The sequence below is a fragment of the Equus asinus genome, chromosome 9, assembly GCF_041296235.1.
Source record: "Equus asinus isolate D_3611 breed Donkey chromosome 9, EquAss-T2T_v2, whole genome shotgun sequence".
NCBI classification, from domain to species: domain Eukaryota; kingdom Metazoa; phylum Chordata; class Mammalia; order Perissodactyla; family Equidae; genus Equus; species Equus asinus.
Window position 1 is genome coordinate 1,639,163 of NC_091798.1, and position 16,163 is coordinate 1,655,325.

Below are 16,163 nucleotides of genomic sequence, written 5' to 3' on the forward strand. Positions count from 1 at the left end.
TAACCCTAAGCCTAACCCTAAACCCTAACCCAACCGTAACCCTAACCCTAACCCTACCCCTAACCCTAACCCCTAACCCCAAACCCTAAACCCTAACCCTAACCGTAACCCTAACCCTATCCCTAACCCTAACCTGACGGACAGGCTGGAACCAGCTGCTCAACTCGCCGGAACCACCTGCCAGACATGCCAGAACCACCTGCCGAGCACGCCGGAGCCACCTGCTGGACTCACCAGAACCACCTGCCTGACAGGCCAAAATCAACAGCTGGCTATGAGAGAACCACCTGGCAGACAATCCGAAATAACCTGCCAGGCATGCAGGCACCACCTCTCAGACGTAAGGGAAACACGTGCCGGACACGCTGGAACCACGTCCTGGACAGACTGGAACCACCTGCCGGACATGCCTGGACCACCTGCCGAGCACGCCGGAACCACCTGCTCGACTCGCAGGACCCATGTGCCAGACACGCCAAAATGAACTGCCGGCTACACCAGAACCACTTACCGGACACTCCGGAATAACCTGCCCGGCATGCCAGAACCACCTCTCAGAAGTGCCAGAAGCACGTGCTGGACATGCCGGAACAACCTATCGGACAGAACGGAACAACCTGCCGGACACACCAAAATCACCTGCGGGCTACGCCAGAACCACTTGGAGGACTCTCCGGGAAAACCTGCCGGGCATGCTGGAACCACCTCTCAGACGTGCCTGAACCACGTGGCGGACACTCCGGAAACGCATGTCGGGCCGGCCGGAACCACCTCTCAGACGTGCCAGAACCTCATGCCGGACACCCCAGAACCACCTGCTGGACAGACCGGAAACACCTGCCGGACACGCCGGAACCACATGTTCGACTCGCTGGAACCACATTCTGGACATGGCAAAATCACCTGCCGCCTATGCCAGAACCGCTTGGCGAACACTCCGGAATCACCTGTCAGGCATGCCGGAACCACCTCTCAGACATGCCAGAACCACATGCCAATGACACCGGAAGCACCTGCCGAGCATGCCGGAAGCACCTGCTCGACTCGCCAGAACCACCTGTCTGACACGCCAAAATCACCTGCCGGCTACGCCACAGCCAGTTGGTGAACACTCCGGAAACACCTGCCGGGCTGGCTGGAACCACCTGCCAGTCACGCCAACATCACCTGCCAGCTACGCCAGAACCACTTGGCGGAGACTCCAGAAACACCTGTTGGGCCAGCCGGAACCACCTCTCAGACGTGCCAGAACCATGTGCCTGAGATGCTGGAACCACACCCCGAACAGACCGAAACCACCTGACAGACCCAACTGAACCACCTGCCGAGCACGCAGGAACAACCTGCTCGCCTCGTCGGAACCACCTGCCGGGCGCAGCGGAAGCACCTGCCGAGCGCGCCGGAGCCACCTGCTCGCCTCGCCGGAACCACCAACCGGGCCCAGCGGAAGCACCTGCCGAGCGCGCCGGAGCCAGCTGCTCGCCTCGCCGGAACCACCTGCCCAGCGCGCCGGAGCCACATGCTCGCCTCGCCGGAACCACCTGCCGGGCGCAGCGGAAGCACCTGCCGGGCGCGCCGGAGCCACCTGCTCGGCTCGCCGGAACCACCTGCCGGGCCCTAACCCTAACCCTAACCCTAACCCTATCCCCAAACCCTAACCCTAACCCTAACCCCTAACCCTAAGCCTAACCCTAAACCCTAACCCAACCGTAACCCTAACCCTAACCCTACCCCTAACCCTAACCCCTAACCCCAAACCCTAAACCCTAACCCTAACCGTAACCCTAACCCTATCCCTAACCCTAACCTGACGGACAGACTGGAACCAGCTGCTCAACTCGCCGGAACCACCTGCCAGACATGCCAGAACCACCTGCCGAGCACGCCGGAGCCACCTGCTGGACTCACCAGAACCACCTGCCTGACAGGCCAAAATCAACAGCTGGCTATGAGAGAACCACCTGGCAGACAATCCGCAATAACCTGCCAGGCATGCAGGAACCACCTCTCAGACGTAAGAGAACCACGTGCCGGACACGCTGGAACCACGTCCTGGACAGACTGGAACCACCTGCCGGACATGCCTGGACCACCTGCCGAGCACGCCGGAACCACCTGCTCGACTCGCAGGACCCATGTGCCAGACACGCCAAAATGAACTGCCGGCTACACCAGAACCACTTACCGGACACTCCGGAATAACCTGCCCGGCATGCCAGAACCACCTCTCAGAAGTGCCAGAAGCACGTGCTGGACATGCCGGAACAACCTATCGGACAGAACGGAACAACCTGCCGGACACACCAAAATCACCTGCGGGCTACGCCAGAACCACTTGGAGGACTCTCCGGGAAAACCTGCCGGGCATGCTGGAACCACCTCTCAGACGTGCCTGAACCACGTGGCGGACACTCCGGAAACGCATGTCGGGCCGGCCGGAACCACCTCTCAGACGTGCCAGAACCTCATGCCGGACACCCCAGAACCACCTGCTGGACAGACCGGAAACACCTGCCGGACACGCCGGAACCACATGTTCGACTCGCTGGAACCACATTCTGGACATGGCAAAATCACCTGCCGCCTATGCCAGAACCGCTTGGCGAACACTCCGGAATCACCTGTCAGGCATGCCGGAACCACCTCTCAGACATGCCAGAACCACATGCCAATGACACCGGAAGCACCTGCCGAGCATGCCGGAAGCACCTGCTCGACTCGCCAGAACCACCTGTCTGACACGCCAAAATCACCTGCCGGCTACGCCACAGCCAGTTGGTGAACACTCCGGAAACACCTGCCGGGCTGGCTGGAACCACCTGCCAGTCACGCCAACATCACCTGCCAGCTACGCCAGAACCACTTGGCGGAGACTCCAGAAACACCTGTTGGGCCAGCCGGAACCACCTCTCAGACGTGCCAGAACCATGTGCCTGAGATGCTGGAACCACACCCCGAACAGACCGAAACCACCTGACAGACCCAACTGAACCACCTGCCGAGCACGCAGGAACAACCTGCTCGCCTCGTCGGAACCACCTGCCGGGCGCAGCGGAAGCACCTGCCGAGCGCGCCGGAGCCACCTGCTCGCCTCGCCGGAACCACCAACCGGGCCCAGCGGAAGCACCTGCCGAGCGCGCCGGAGCCAGCTGCTCGCCTCGCCGGAACCACCTGCCCGGCGCGCCGGAGCCACCTGCTCGCCTCGCCGGAACCACCTGCCGGGCGCAGCGGAAGCACCTGCCGGGCGCGCCGGAGCCACCTGCTCGGCTCGCCGGAACCACCTGCCGGGCCCTAACCCTAACCCTAACCCTAACCCTATCCCCAAACCCTAACCCTAACCCTATCCCCTAACCCTAAGCCTAACCCTAAACCCTAACCCAACCGTAACCCTAACCCTAACCCTACCCCTAACCCTAACCCCTAACCCCAAACCCTAAACCCTAACCCTAACCGTAACCCTAACCCTATCCCTAACCCTAACCTGACGGACAGGCTGGAACCAGCTGCTCAACTCGCCGGAACCACCTGCCAGACATGCCAGAACCACCTGCCGAGCACGCCGGAGCCACCTGCTGGACTCACCAGAACCACCTGCCTGACAGGCCAAAATCAACAGCTGGCTATGAGAGAACCACCTGGCAGACAATCCGCAATAACCTGCCAGGCATGCAGGAACCACCTCTCAGACGTAAGAGAACCACGTGCCGGACACGCTGGAACCACGTCCTGGACAGACTGGAACCACCTGCCGGACATGCCTGGACCACCTGCCGAGCACGCCGGAACCACCTGCTCGACTCGCAGGACCCATGTGCCAGACACGCCAAAATGAACTGCCGGCTACACCAGAACCACTTACCGGACACTCCGGAATAACCTGCCCGGCATGCCAGAACCACCTCTCAGAAGTGCCAGAAGCACGTGCTGGACATGCCGGAACAACCTATCGGACAGAACGGAACAACCTGCCGGACACACCAAAATCACCTGCGGGCTACGCCAGAACCACTTGGAGGACTCTCCGGGAAAACCTGCCGGGCATGCTGGAACCACCTCTCAGACGTGCCTGAACCACGTGGCGGACACTCCGGAAACGCATGTCGGGCCGGCCGGAACCACCTCTCAGACGTGCCAGAACCTCATGCCGGACACCCCAGAACCACCTGCTGGACAGACCGGAAACACCTGCCGGACACGCCGGAACCACATGTTCGACTCGCTGGAACCACATTCTGGACATGGCAAAATCACCTGCCGCCTATGCCAGAACCGCTTGGCGAACACTCCGGAATCACCTGTCAGGCATGCCGGAACCACCTCTCAGACATGCCAGAACCACATGCCAATGACACCGGAAGCACCTGCCGAGCATGCCGGAAGCACCTGCTCGACTCGCCAGAACCACCTGTCAGACACGCCAAAATCACCTGCCGGCTACGCCACAGCCAGTTGGTGAACACTCCGGAAACACCTGCCGGGCTGGCTGGAACCACCTGCCAGTCACGCCAACATCACCTGCCAGCTACGCCAGAACCACGTGGCGGAGACTCCAGAAACACCTGTTGGGCCAGCCGGAACCACCTCTCAGACGTGCCAGAACCATGTGCCTGAGATGCTGGAACCACACCCCGAACAGACCGAAACCACCTGACAGACCCAACTGAACCACCTGCCGAGCACGCAGGAACAACCTGCTCGCCTCGTCGGAACCACCTGCCGGGCGCAGCGGAAGCACCTGCCGAGCGCGCCGGAGCCACCTGCTCGCCTCGCCGGAACCACCAACCGGGCCCAGCGGAAGCATCTGCCGAGCGCGCCGGAGCCAGCTGCTCGCCTCGCCGGAACCACCTGCCCGGCGCGCCGGAGCCACCTGCTCGCCTCGCCGGAACCACCTGCCGGGCGCAGCGGAAGCACGTGCCGGGCGCGCCGGAGCCAACTGCTCGGCTCGCCGGAACCACCTGCCGGGCCCTAACCCTAACCCTAACCCTAACCCTATCCCCAAACCCTAACCCTAACCCTATCCCCTAACCCTAAGCCTAACCCTAAACCCTAACCCAACCGTAACCCTAACCCTAACCCTACCCCTAACCCTAACCCCTAACCCCAAACCCTAAACCCTAACCCTAACCGTAACCCTAACCCTATCCCTAACCCTAACCTGACGGACAGGCTGGAACCAGCTGCTCAACTCGCCGGAACCACCTGCCAGACATGCCAGAACCACCTGCCGAGCACGCCGGAGCCACCTGCTGGACTCACCAGAACCACCTGCCTGACAGGCCAAAATCAACAGCTGGCTATGAGAGAACCACCTGGCAGACAATCCGAAATAACCTGCCAGGCATGCAGGCACCACCTCTCAGACGTAAGGGAAACACGTGCCGGACACGCTGGAACCACGTCCTGGACAGACTGGAACCACCTGCCGGACATGCCTGGACCACCTGCCGAGCACGCCGGAACCACCTGCTCGACTCGCAGGACCCATGTGCCAGACACGCCAAAATGAACTGCCGGCTACACCAGAACCACTTACCGGACACTCCGGAATAACCTGCCCGGCATGCCAGAACCACCTCTCAGAAGTGCCAGAAGCACGTGCTGGACATGCCGGAACAACCTATCGGACAGAACGGAACAACCTGCCGGACGCACCAAAATCACCTGCGGGCTACGCCAGAACCACTTGGAGGACTCTCCGGGAAAACCTGCCGGGCATGCTGGAACCACCTCTCAGACGTGCCTGAACCACGTGGCGGACACTCCGGAAACGCATGTCGGGCCGGCCGGAACCACCTCTCAGACGTGCCAGAACCTCATGCCGGACACCCCAGAACCACCTGCTGGACAGACCGGAAACACCTGCCGGACACGCCGGAACCACATGTTCGACTCGCTGGAACCACATTCTGGACATGGCAAAATCACCTGCCGCCTATGCCAGAACCGCTTGGCGAACACTCCGGAATCACCTGTCAGGCATGCCTGAACCACCTCTCAGACATGCCAGAACCACATGCCAATGACACCGGAAGCACCTGCCGAGCATGCCGGAAGCACCTGCTCGACTCGCCAGAACCACCTGTCAGACACGCCAAAATCACCTGCCGGCTACGCCACAGCCAGTTGGTGAACACTCCGGAAACACCTGCCGGGCTGGCTGGAACCACCTGCCAGTCACGCCAACATCACCTGCCAGCTACGCCAGAACCACTTGGCGGAGACTCCAGAAACACCTGTTGGGCCAGCCGGAACCACCTCTCAGACGTGCCAGAACCATGTGCCTGAGATGCTGGAACCACACCCCGAACAGACCGAAACCACCTGACAGACCCAACTGAACCACCTGCCGAGCACGCAGGAACAACCTGCTCGCCTCGTCGGAACCACCTGCCGGGCGCAGCGGAAGCACCTGCCGAGCGCGCCGGAGCCACCTGCTCGCCTCGCCGGAACCACCAACCGGGCCCAGCGGAAGCACCTGCCGAGCGCGCCGGAGCCAGCTGCTCGCCTCGCCGGAACCACCTGCCCGGCACGCCGGAGCCACATGCTCGCCTCGCCGGAACCACCTGCCGGGCGCAGCGGAAGCACCTGCCGGGCGCGCCGGAGCCACCTGCTCGGCTCGCCGGAACCACCTGCCGGGCCCTAACCCTAACCCTAACCCTAACCCTATCCCCAAACCCTAACCCTAACCCTATCCCCTAACCCTAAGCCTAACCCTAAACCCTAACCCAACCGTAACCCTAACCCTAACCCTACCCCTAACCCTAACCCCTAACCCCAAACCCTAAACCCTAACCCTAACCGTAACCCTAACCCTATCCCTAACCCTAACCTGACGGACAGGCTGGAACCAGCTGCTCAACTCGCCGGAACCACCTGCCAGACATGCCAGAACCACCTGCCGAGCACGCCGGAGCCACCTGCTGGACTCACCAGAACCACCTGCCTGACAGGCCAAAATCAACAGCTGGCTATGAGAGAACCACCTGGCAGACAATCCGAAATAACCTGCCAGGCATGCAGGCACCACCTCTCAGACGTAAGGGAAACACGTGCCGGACACGCTGGAACCACGTCCTGGACAGACTGGAACCACCTGCCGGACATGCCTGGACCACCTGCCGAGCACGCCGGAACCACCTGCTCGACTCGCAGGACCCATGTGCCAGACACGCCAAAATGAACTGCCGGCTACACCAGAACCACTTACCGGACACTCCGGAATAACCTGCCCGGCATGCCAGAACCACCTCTCAGAAGTGCCAGAAGCACGTGCTGGACATGCCGGAACAACCTATTGGACAGAACGGAACAACCTGCCGGACACACCAAAATCACCTGCGGGCTACGCCAGAACCACTTGGAGGACTCTCCGGGAAAACCTGCCGGGCATGCTGGAACCACCTCTCAGACGTGCCTGAACCACGTGGCGGACACTCCGGAAACGCATGTCGGGCCGGCCGGAACCACCTCTCAGACGTGCCAGAACCTCATGCCGGACACCCCAGAACCACCTGCTGGACAGACCGGAAACACCTGCCGGACACGCCGGAACCACATGTTCGACTCGCTGGAACCACATTCTGGACATGGCAAAATCACCTGCCGCCTATGCCAGAACCGCTTGGCGAACACTCCGGAATCACCTGTCAGGCATGCCGGAACCACCTCTCAGACATGCCAGAACCACATGCCAATGACACCGGAAGCACCTGCCGAGCATGCCGGAAGCACCTGCTCGACTCGCCAGAACCACCTGTCTGACACGCCAAAATCACCTGCCGGCTACGCCACAGCCAGTTGGTGAACACTCCGGAAACACCTGCCGGGCTGGCTGGAACCACCTGCCAGTCACGCCAACATCACCTGCCAGCTACGCCAGAACCACTTGGCGGAGACTCCAGAAACACCTGTTGGGCCAGCCGGAACCACCTCTCAGACGTGCCAGAACCATGTGCCTGAGATGCTGGAACCACACCCCGAACAGACCGAAACCACCTGACAGACCCAACTGAACCACCTGCCGAGCACGCAGGAACAACCTGCTCGCCTCGTCGGAACCACCTGCCGGGCGCAGCGGAAGCACCTGCCGAGCGCGCCGGAGCCACCTGCTCGCCTCGCCGGAACCACCAACCGGGCCCAGCGGAAGCATCTGCCGAGCGCGCCGGAGCCAGCTGCTCGCCTCGCCGGAACCACCTGCCCGGCGCGCCGGAGCCACATGCTCGCCTCGCCGGAACCACCTGCCGGGCGCAGCGGAAGCACGTGCCGGGCGCGCCGGAGCCACCTGCTCGGCTCGCCGGAACCACCTGCCGGGCCCTAACCCTAACCCTAACCCTAACCCTATCCCCAAACCCTAACCCTAACCCTATCCCCTAACCCTAAGCCTAACCCTAAACCCTAACCCAACCGTAACCCTAACCCTAACCCTACCCCTAACCCTAACCCCTAACCCCAAACCCTAAACCCTAACCCTAACCGTAACCCTAACCCTATCCCTAACCCTAACCTGACGGACAGGCTGGAACCAGCTGCTCAACTCGCCGGAACCACCTGCCAGACATGCCAGAACCACCTGCCGAGCACGCCGGAGCCACCTGCTGGACTCACCAGAACCACCTGCCTGACAGGCCAAAATCAACAGCTGGCTATGAGAGAACCACCTGGCAGACAATCCGAAATAACCTGCCAGGCATGCAGGCACCACCTCTCAGACGTAAGGGAAACACGTGCCGGACACGCTGGAACCACGTCCTGGACAGACTGGAACCACCTGCCGGACATGCCTGGACCACCTGCCGAGCACGCCGGAACCACCTGCTCGACTCGCAGGACCCATGTGCCAGACACGCCAAAATGAACTGCCGGCTACACCAGAACCACTTACCGGACACTCCGGAATAACCTGCCCGGCATGCCAGAACCACCTCTCAGAAGTGCCAGAAGCACGTGCTGGACATGCCGGAACAACCTATCGGACAGAACGGAACAACCTGCCGGACACACCAAAATCACCTGCGGGCTACGCCAGAACCACTTGGAGGACTCTCCGGGAAAACCTGCCGGGCATGCTGGAACCACCTCTCAGACGTGCCTGAACCACGTGGCGGACACTCCGGAAACGCATGTCGGGCCGGCCGGAACCACCTCTCAGACGTGCCAGAACCTCATGCCGGACACCCCAGAACCACCTGCTGGACAGACCGGAAACACCTGCCGGACACGCCGGAACCACATGTTCGACTCGCTGGAACCACATTATGGACATGGCAAAATCACCTGCCGCCTATGCCAGAACCGCTTGGCGAACACTCCGGAATCACCTGTCAGGCATGCCGGAACCACCTCTCAGACATGCCAGAACCACATGCCAATGACACCGGAAGCACCTGCCGAGCATGCCGGAAGCACCTGCTCGACTCGCCAGAACCACCTGTCTGACACGCCAAAATCACCTGCCGGCTACGCCACAGCCAGTTGGTGAACACTCCGGAAACACCTGCCGGGCTGGCTGGAACCACCTGCCAGTCACGCCAACATCACCTGCCAGCTACGCCAGAACCACTTGGCGGAGACTCCAGAAACACCTGTTGGGCCAGCCGGAACCACCTCTCAGACGTGCCAGAACCATGTGCCTGAGATGCTGGAACCACACCCCGAACAGACCGAAACCACCTGACAGACCCAACTGAACCACCTGCCGAGCACGCAGGAACAACCTGCTCGCCTCGTCGGAACCACCTGCCGGGCGCAGCGGAAGCACCTGCCGAGCGCGCCGGAGCCACCTGCTCGCCTCGCCGGAACCACCAACCGGGCCCAGCGGAAGCACCTGCCGAGCGCGCCGGAGCCAGCTGCTCGCCTCGCCGGAACCACCTGCCCGGCGCGCCGGAGCCACATGCTCGCCTCGCCGGAACCACCTGCCGGGCGCAGCGGAAGCACCTGCCGGGCGCGCCGGAGCCACCTGCTCGGCTCGCCGGAACCACCTGCCGGGCCCTAACCCTAACCCTAACCCTAACCCTATCCCCAAACCCTAACCCTAACCCTATCCCCTAACCCTAAGCCTAACCCTAAACCCTAACCCAACCGTAACCCTAACCCTAACCCTACCCCTAACCCTAACCCCTAACCCCAAACCCTAAACCCTAACCCTAACCGTAACCCTAACCCTATCCCTAACCCTAACCTGACGGACAGGCTGGAACCAGCTGCTCAACTCGCCGGAACCACCTGCCAGACATGCCAGAACCACCTGCCGAGCACGCCGGAGCCACCTGCTGGACTCACCAGAACCACCTGCCTGACAGGCCAAAATCAACAGCTGGCTATGAGAGAACCACCTGGCAGACAATCCGAAATAACCTGCCAGGCATGCAGGCACCACCTCTCAGACGTAAGGGAAACACGTGCCGGACACGCTGGAACCACGTCCTGGACAGACTGGAACCACCTGCCGGACATGCCTGGACCACCTGCCGAGCACGCCGGAACCACCTGCTCGACTCGCAGGACCCATGTGCCAGACACGCCAAAATGAACTGCCGGCTACACCAGAACCACTTACCGGACACTCCGGAATAACCTGCCCGGCATGCCAGAACCACCTCTCAGAAGTGCCAGAAGCACGTGCTGGACATGCCGGAACAACCTATCGGACAGAACGGAACAACCTGCCGGACACACCAAAATCACCTGCGGGCTACGCCAGAACCACTTGGAGGACTCTCCGGGAAAACCTGCCGGGCATGCTGGAACCACCTCTCAGACGTGCCTGAACCACGTGGCGGACACTCCGGAAACGCATGTCGGGCCGGCCGGAACCACCTCTCAGACGTGCCAGAACCTCATGCCGGACACCCCAGAACCACCTGCTGGACAGACCGGAAACACCTGCCGGACACGCCGGAACCACATGTTCGACTCGCTGGAACCACATTCTGGACATGGCAAAATCACCTGCCGCCTATGCCAGAACCGCTTGGCGAACACTCCGGAATCACCTGTCAGGCATGCCGGAACCACCTCTCAGACATGCCAGAACCACATGCCAATGACACCGGAAGCACATGCCGAGCATGCCGGAAGCACCTGCTCGACTCGCCAGAACCACCTGTCTGACACGCCAAAATCACCTGCCGGCTACGCCACAGCCAGTTGGTGAACACTCCGGAAACACCTGCCGGGCTGGCTGGAACCACCTGCCAGTCACGCCAACATCACCTGCCAGCTACGCCAGAACCACTTGGCGGAGACTCCAGAAACACCTGTTGGGCCAGCCGGAACCACCTCTCAGACGTGCCAGAACCATGTGCCTGAGATGCTGGAACCACACCCCGAACAGACCGAAACCACCTGCCAGACCCAACTGAACCACCTGCCGAGCACGCAGGAACAACCTGCTCGCCTCGTCGGAACCACCTGCCGGGCGCAGCGGAAGCACCTGCCGAGCGCGCCGGAGCCACCTGCTCGCCTCGCCGGAACCACCAACCGGGCCCAGCGGAAGCACCTGCCGAGCGCGCCGGAGCCAGCTGCTCGCCTCGCCGGAACCACCTGCCCGGCGCGCCGGAGCCACCTGCTCGCCTCGCCGGAACCACCTGCCGGGCGCAGCGGAAGCACGTGCCGGGCGCGCCGGAGCCACCTGCTCGGCTCGCCGGAACCACCTGCCGGGCCCTAACCCTAACCCTAACCCTAACCCTATCCCCAAACCCTAACCCTAACCCTATCCCCTAACCCTAAGCCTAACCCTAAACCCTAACCCAACCGTAACCCTAACCCTAACCCTACCCCTAACCCTAACCCCTAACCCCAAACCCTAAACCCTAACCCTAACCGTAACCCTAACCCTATCCCTAACCCTAACCTGACGGACAGGCTGGAACCAGCTGCTCAACTCGCCGGAACCACCTGCCAGACATGCCAGAACCACCTGCCGAGCACGCCGGAGCCACCTGCTGGACTCACCAGAACCACCTGCCTGACAGGCCAAAATCAACAGCTGGCTATGAGAGAACCACCTGGCAGACAATCCGAAATAACCTGCCAGGCATGCAGGCACCACCTCTCAGACGTAAGGGAAACACGTGCCGGACACGCTGGAACCACGTCCTGGACAGACTGGAACCACCTGCCGGACATGCCTGGACCACCTGCCGAGCACGCCGGAACCACCTGCTCGACTCGCAGGACCCATGTGCCAGACACGCCAAAATGAACTGCCGGCTACACCAGAACCACTTACCGGACACTCCGGAATAACCTGCCCGGCATGCCAGAACCACCTCTCAGAAGTGCCAGAAGCACGTGCTGGACATGCCGGAACAACCTATCGGACAGAACGGAACAACCTGCCGGACACACCAAAATCACCTGCGGGCTACGCCAGAACCACTTGGAGGACTCTCCGGGAAAACCTGCCGGGCATGCTGGAACCACCTCTCAGACGTGCCTGAACCACGTGGCGGACACTCCGGAAACGCATGTCGGGCCGGCCGGAACCACCTCTCAGACGTGCCAGAACCTCATGCCGGACACCCCAGAACCACCTGCTGGACAGACCGGAAACACCTGCCGGACACGCCGGAACCACATGTTCAACTCGCTGGAACCACATTCTGGACATGGCAAAATCACCTGCCGCCTATGCCAGAACCGCTTGGCGAACACTCCGGAATCACCTGTCAGGCATGCCGGAACCACCTCTCAGACATGCCAGAACCACATGCCAATGACACCGGAAGCACCTGCCGAGCATGCCGGAAGCACCTGCTCGACTCGCCAGAACCACCTGTCGGACACGCCAAAATCACCTGCCGGCTACGCCACAGACAGTTGGTGAACACTCCGGAAACACCTGCAGGGCTGGCTGGAACCACCTGCCAGTCACGCCAACATCACCTGCCAGCTACGCCAGAACCACTTGGCGGAGACTCCAGAAACACCTGTTGGGCCAGCCGGAACCACCTCTCAGACGTGCCAGAACCATGTGCCTGAGATGCTGGAACCACACCCCGAACAGACCGAAACGAACTGCCAGACCCAACTGAACCACCTGCCAAGCACGCAGGAACAACCTGCTCGCCTCGCCGGAACCACCTGCCAGGCCCAGCGGAAGCACCTGTCGGGCGCGCCGGAGCCACCTGCTCGCCTCGCCGGAACCACCTGGTGGGCCCAGCGGAAGCACATGCCGAGCGCGCCGGAGCCACCTGCTCGCCTCGCCGGAAAAACGTGCCGGGCCTTTACCCTAACCCTAACCCTAACCCTATCCCCAAACCCTATCCCTAACCCTAACCCCTAACCCTAAGCCTAACCCTAAACCCTAACCCAACCGTAACCCTAACCCTAACCCTACCCCTAACCCTAACCCCTAACCCCAAACACTAAACCCTAACCCTAACCGTAACCCTAACCCTATCCCTAACCCTAACCTGACGGACAGGCTGGAACCAGCTGCTCAACTCGCCGGAACCACCTGCCAGACATGCCAGAACCACCTGCCGAGCACGCCGGAGCCACCTGCTGGACTCACCAGAACCACCTGCCTGACAGGCCAAAATCAACAGCTGGCTATGAGAGAACCACCTGGCAGACAATCCGCAATAACCTGCCAGGCATGCAGGAACCACCTCTCAGACGTAAGAGAACCACGTGCCGGACACGCTGGAACCACGTCCTGGACAGACTGAAACCACCTGCCGGACATGCCTGGACCACCTGCCGAGCACGCCGGAACCACCTGCTCGACTCGCAGGACCCATGTGCCAGACACGCCAAAATGAACTGCCGGCTACACCAGAACCACTTACCGGACACTCCGGAATAACCTGCCCGGCATGCCAGAACCACCTCTCAGAAGTGCCAGAAGCACGTGCTGGACATGCCGGAACAACCTATCGGACAGAACGGAACAACCTGCCGGACACACCAAAATCACCTGCGGGCTACGCCAGAACCACTTGGAGGACTCTCCGGGAAAACCTGCCGGGCATGCTGGAACCACCTCTCAGACGTGCCTGAACCACGTGGCGGACACTCCGGAAACGCATGTCGGGCCGGCCGGAACCACCTCTCAGACGTGCCAGAACCTCATGCCGGACACCCCAGAACCACCTGCTGGACAGACCGGAAACACCTGCCGGACACGCCGGAACCACATGTTCGACTCGCTGGAACCACATTCTGGACATGGCAAAATCACCTGCCGCCTATGCCAGAACCGCTTGGGGAACACTCCGGAATCACCTGTCAGGCATGCCGGAACCACCTCTCAGACATGCCAGAACCACATGCCAATGACACCGGAAGCACCTGCCGAGCATGCCGGAAGCACCTGCTCGACTCGCCAGAACCACCTGTCGGACACGCCAAAATCACCTGCCGGCTACGCCACAGCCAGTTGGTGAACACTCCGGAAACACCTGCCGGGCTGGCTGGAACCACCTGCCAGTCACGCCAACATCACCTGCCAGCTACGCCAGAACCACTTGGCGGAGACTCCAGAAACACCTGTTGGGCCAGCCGGAACCACCTCTCAGACGTGCCAGAACCATGTGCCTGAGATGCTGGAACCACACCCCGAACAGACCGAAACGAACTGCCAGACCCAACTGAACCACCTGCCGAGCACGCAGGAACAACCTGCTCGCCTCGCCGGAACCACCTGCCAGGCCCAGCGGAAGCACCTGTCGGGCGCGCCGGAGCCACCTGCTCGCCTCGCCGGAACCACCTGCCGGGCCCAGCGGAAGCACTTGCCGAGCGCGCCGGAGCCACCTGCTCGCCTCGCCGGAACCACCTGTCGGGCCCTAACCCTAACCCTAACCCTAACCCTATCCCCAAACCCTAACCCTAACCCTAACCCCTACCCCTAAGCCTAACCCTAAACCCTAAACCAACCGTAACCCTAACCCTAACACTACTCCTAACCCTAACCCCTAACCCCAAACCCTAAACCCTAACCCTAACCGTAACCCTAACCCTATCCCTAACCCTAACCTGACGGACAGGCTGGAACCAGCTGCTCAACTCGCCGGAACCACCTGCCAGACATGCCAGAACCACCTGCCGAGCACGCCGGAGCCACCTGCTGGACTCACCAGAACCACCTGCCTGACAGGCCAAAATCAACAGCTGGCTATGAGAGAACCACCTGGCAGACAATCCGCAATAACCTGCCAGGCATGCAGGAACCACCTCTCAGACGTAAGAGAACCACGTGCCGGACACGCTGGAACCACGTCCTGGACAGACTGGAACCACCTGCCGGACATGCCTGGACCACCTGCCGAGCACGCCGGAACCACCTGCTCGACTCGCAGGACCCATGTGCCAGACACGCCAAAATGAACTGCCGGCTACACCAGAACCACTTACCGGACACTCCGGAATAACCTGCCCGGCATGCCAGAACCACCTCTCAGAAGTGCCAGAAGCACGTGCTGGACATGCCGGAACAACCTATCGGACAGAACGGAACAACCTGCCGGACACACCAAAATCACCTGCGGGCTACGCCAGAACCACTTGGAGGACTCTCCGGGAAAACCTGCCGGGCATGCTGGAACCACCTCTCAGACGTGCCTGAACCACGTGGCGGACACTCCGGAAACGCATGTCGGGCCGGCCGGAACCACCTCTCAGACGTGCCAGAACCTCATGCCGGACACCCCAGAACCACCTGCTGGACAGACCGGAAACACCTGCCGGACACGCCGGAACCACATGTTCGACTCGCTGGAACCACATTCTGGACATGGCAAAATCACCTGCCGCCTATGCCAGAACCGCTTGGCGAACACTCCGGAATCACCTGTCAGGCATGCCGGAACCACCTCTCAGACATGCCAGAACCACATGCCAATGACACCGGAAGCACCTGCCGAGCATGCCGGAAGCACCTGCTCGACTCGCCAGAACCACCTGTCGGACACGCCAAAATCACCTGCCGGCTACGCCACAGCCAGTTGGTGAACACTCCGGAAACACCTGCCGGGCTGGCTGGAACCACCTGCCAGTCACGCCAACATCACCTGCCAGCTACGCCAGAACCACTTGGCGGAGACTCCAGAAACACCTGTTGGGCCAGCCGGAACCACCTCTCAGACGTGCCAGAACCATGTGCCTGAGATGCTGGAACCACACCCCGAACAGACCGAAACCACCTGACAGACCCAACTGAA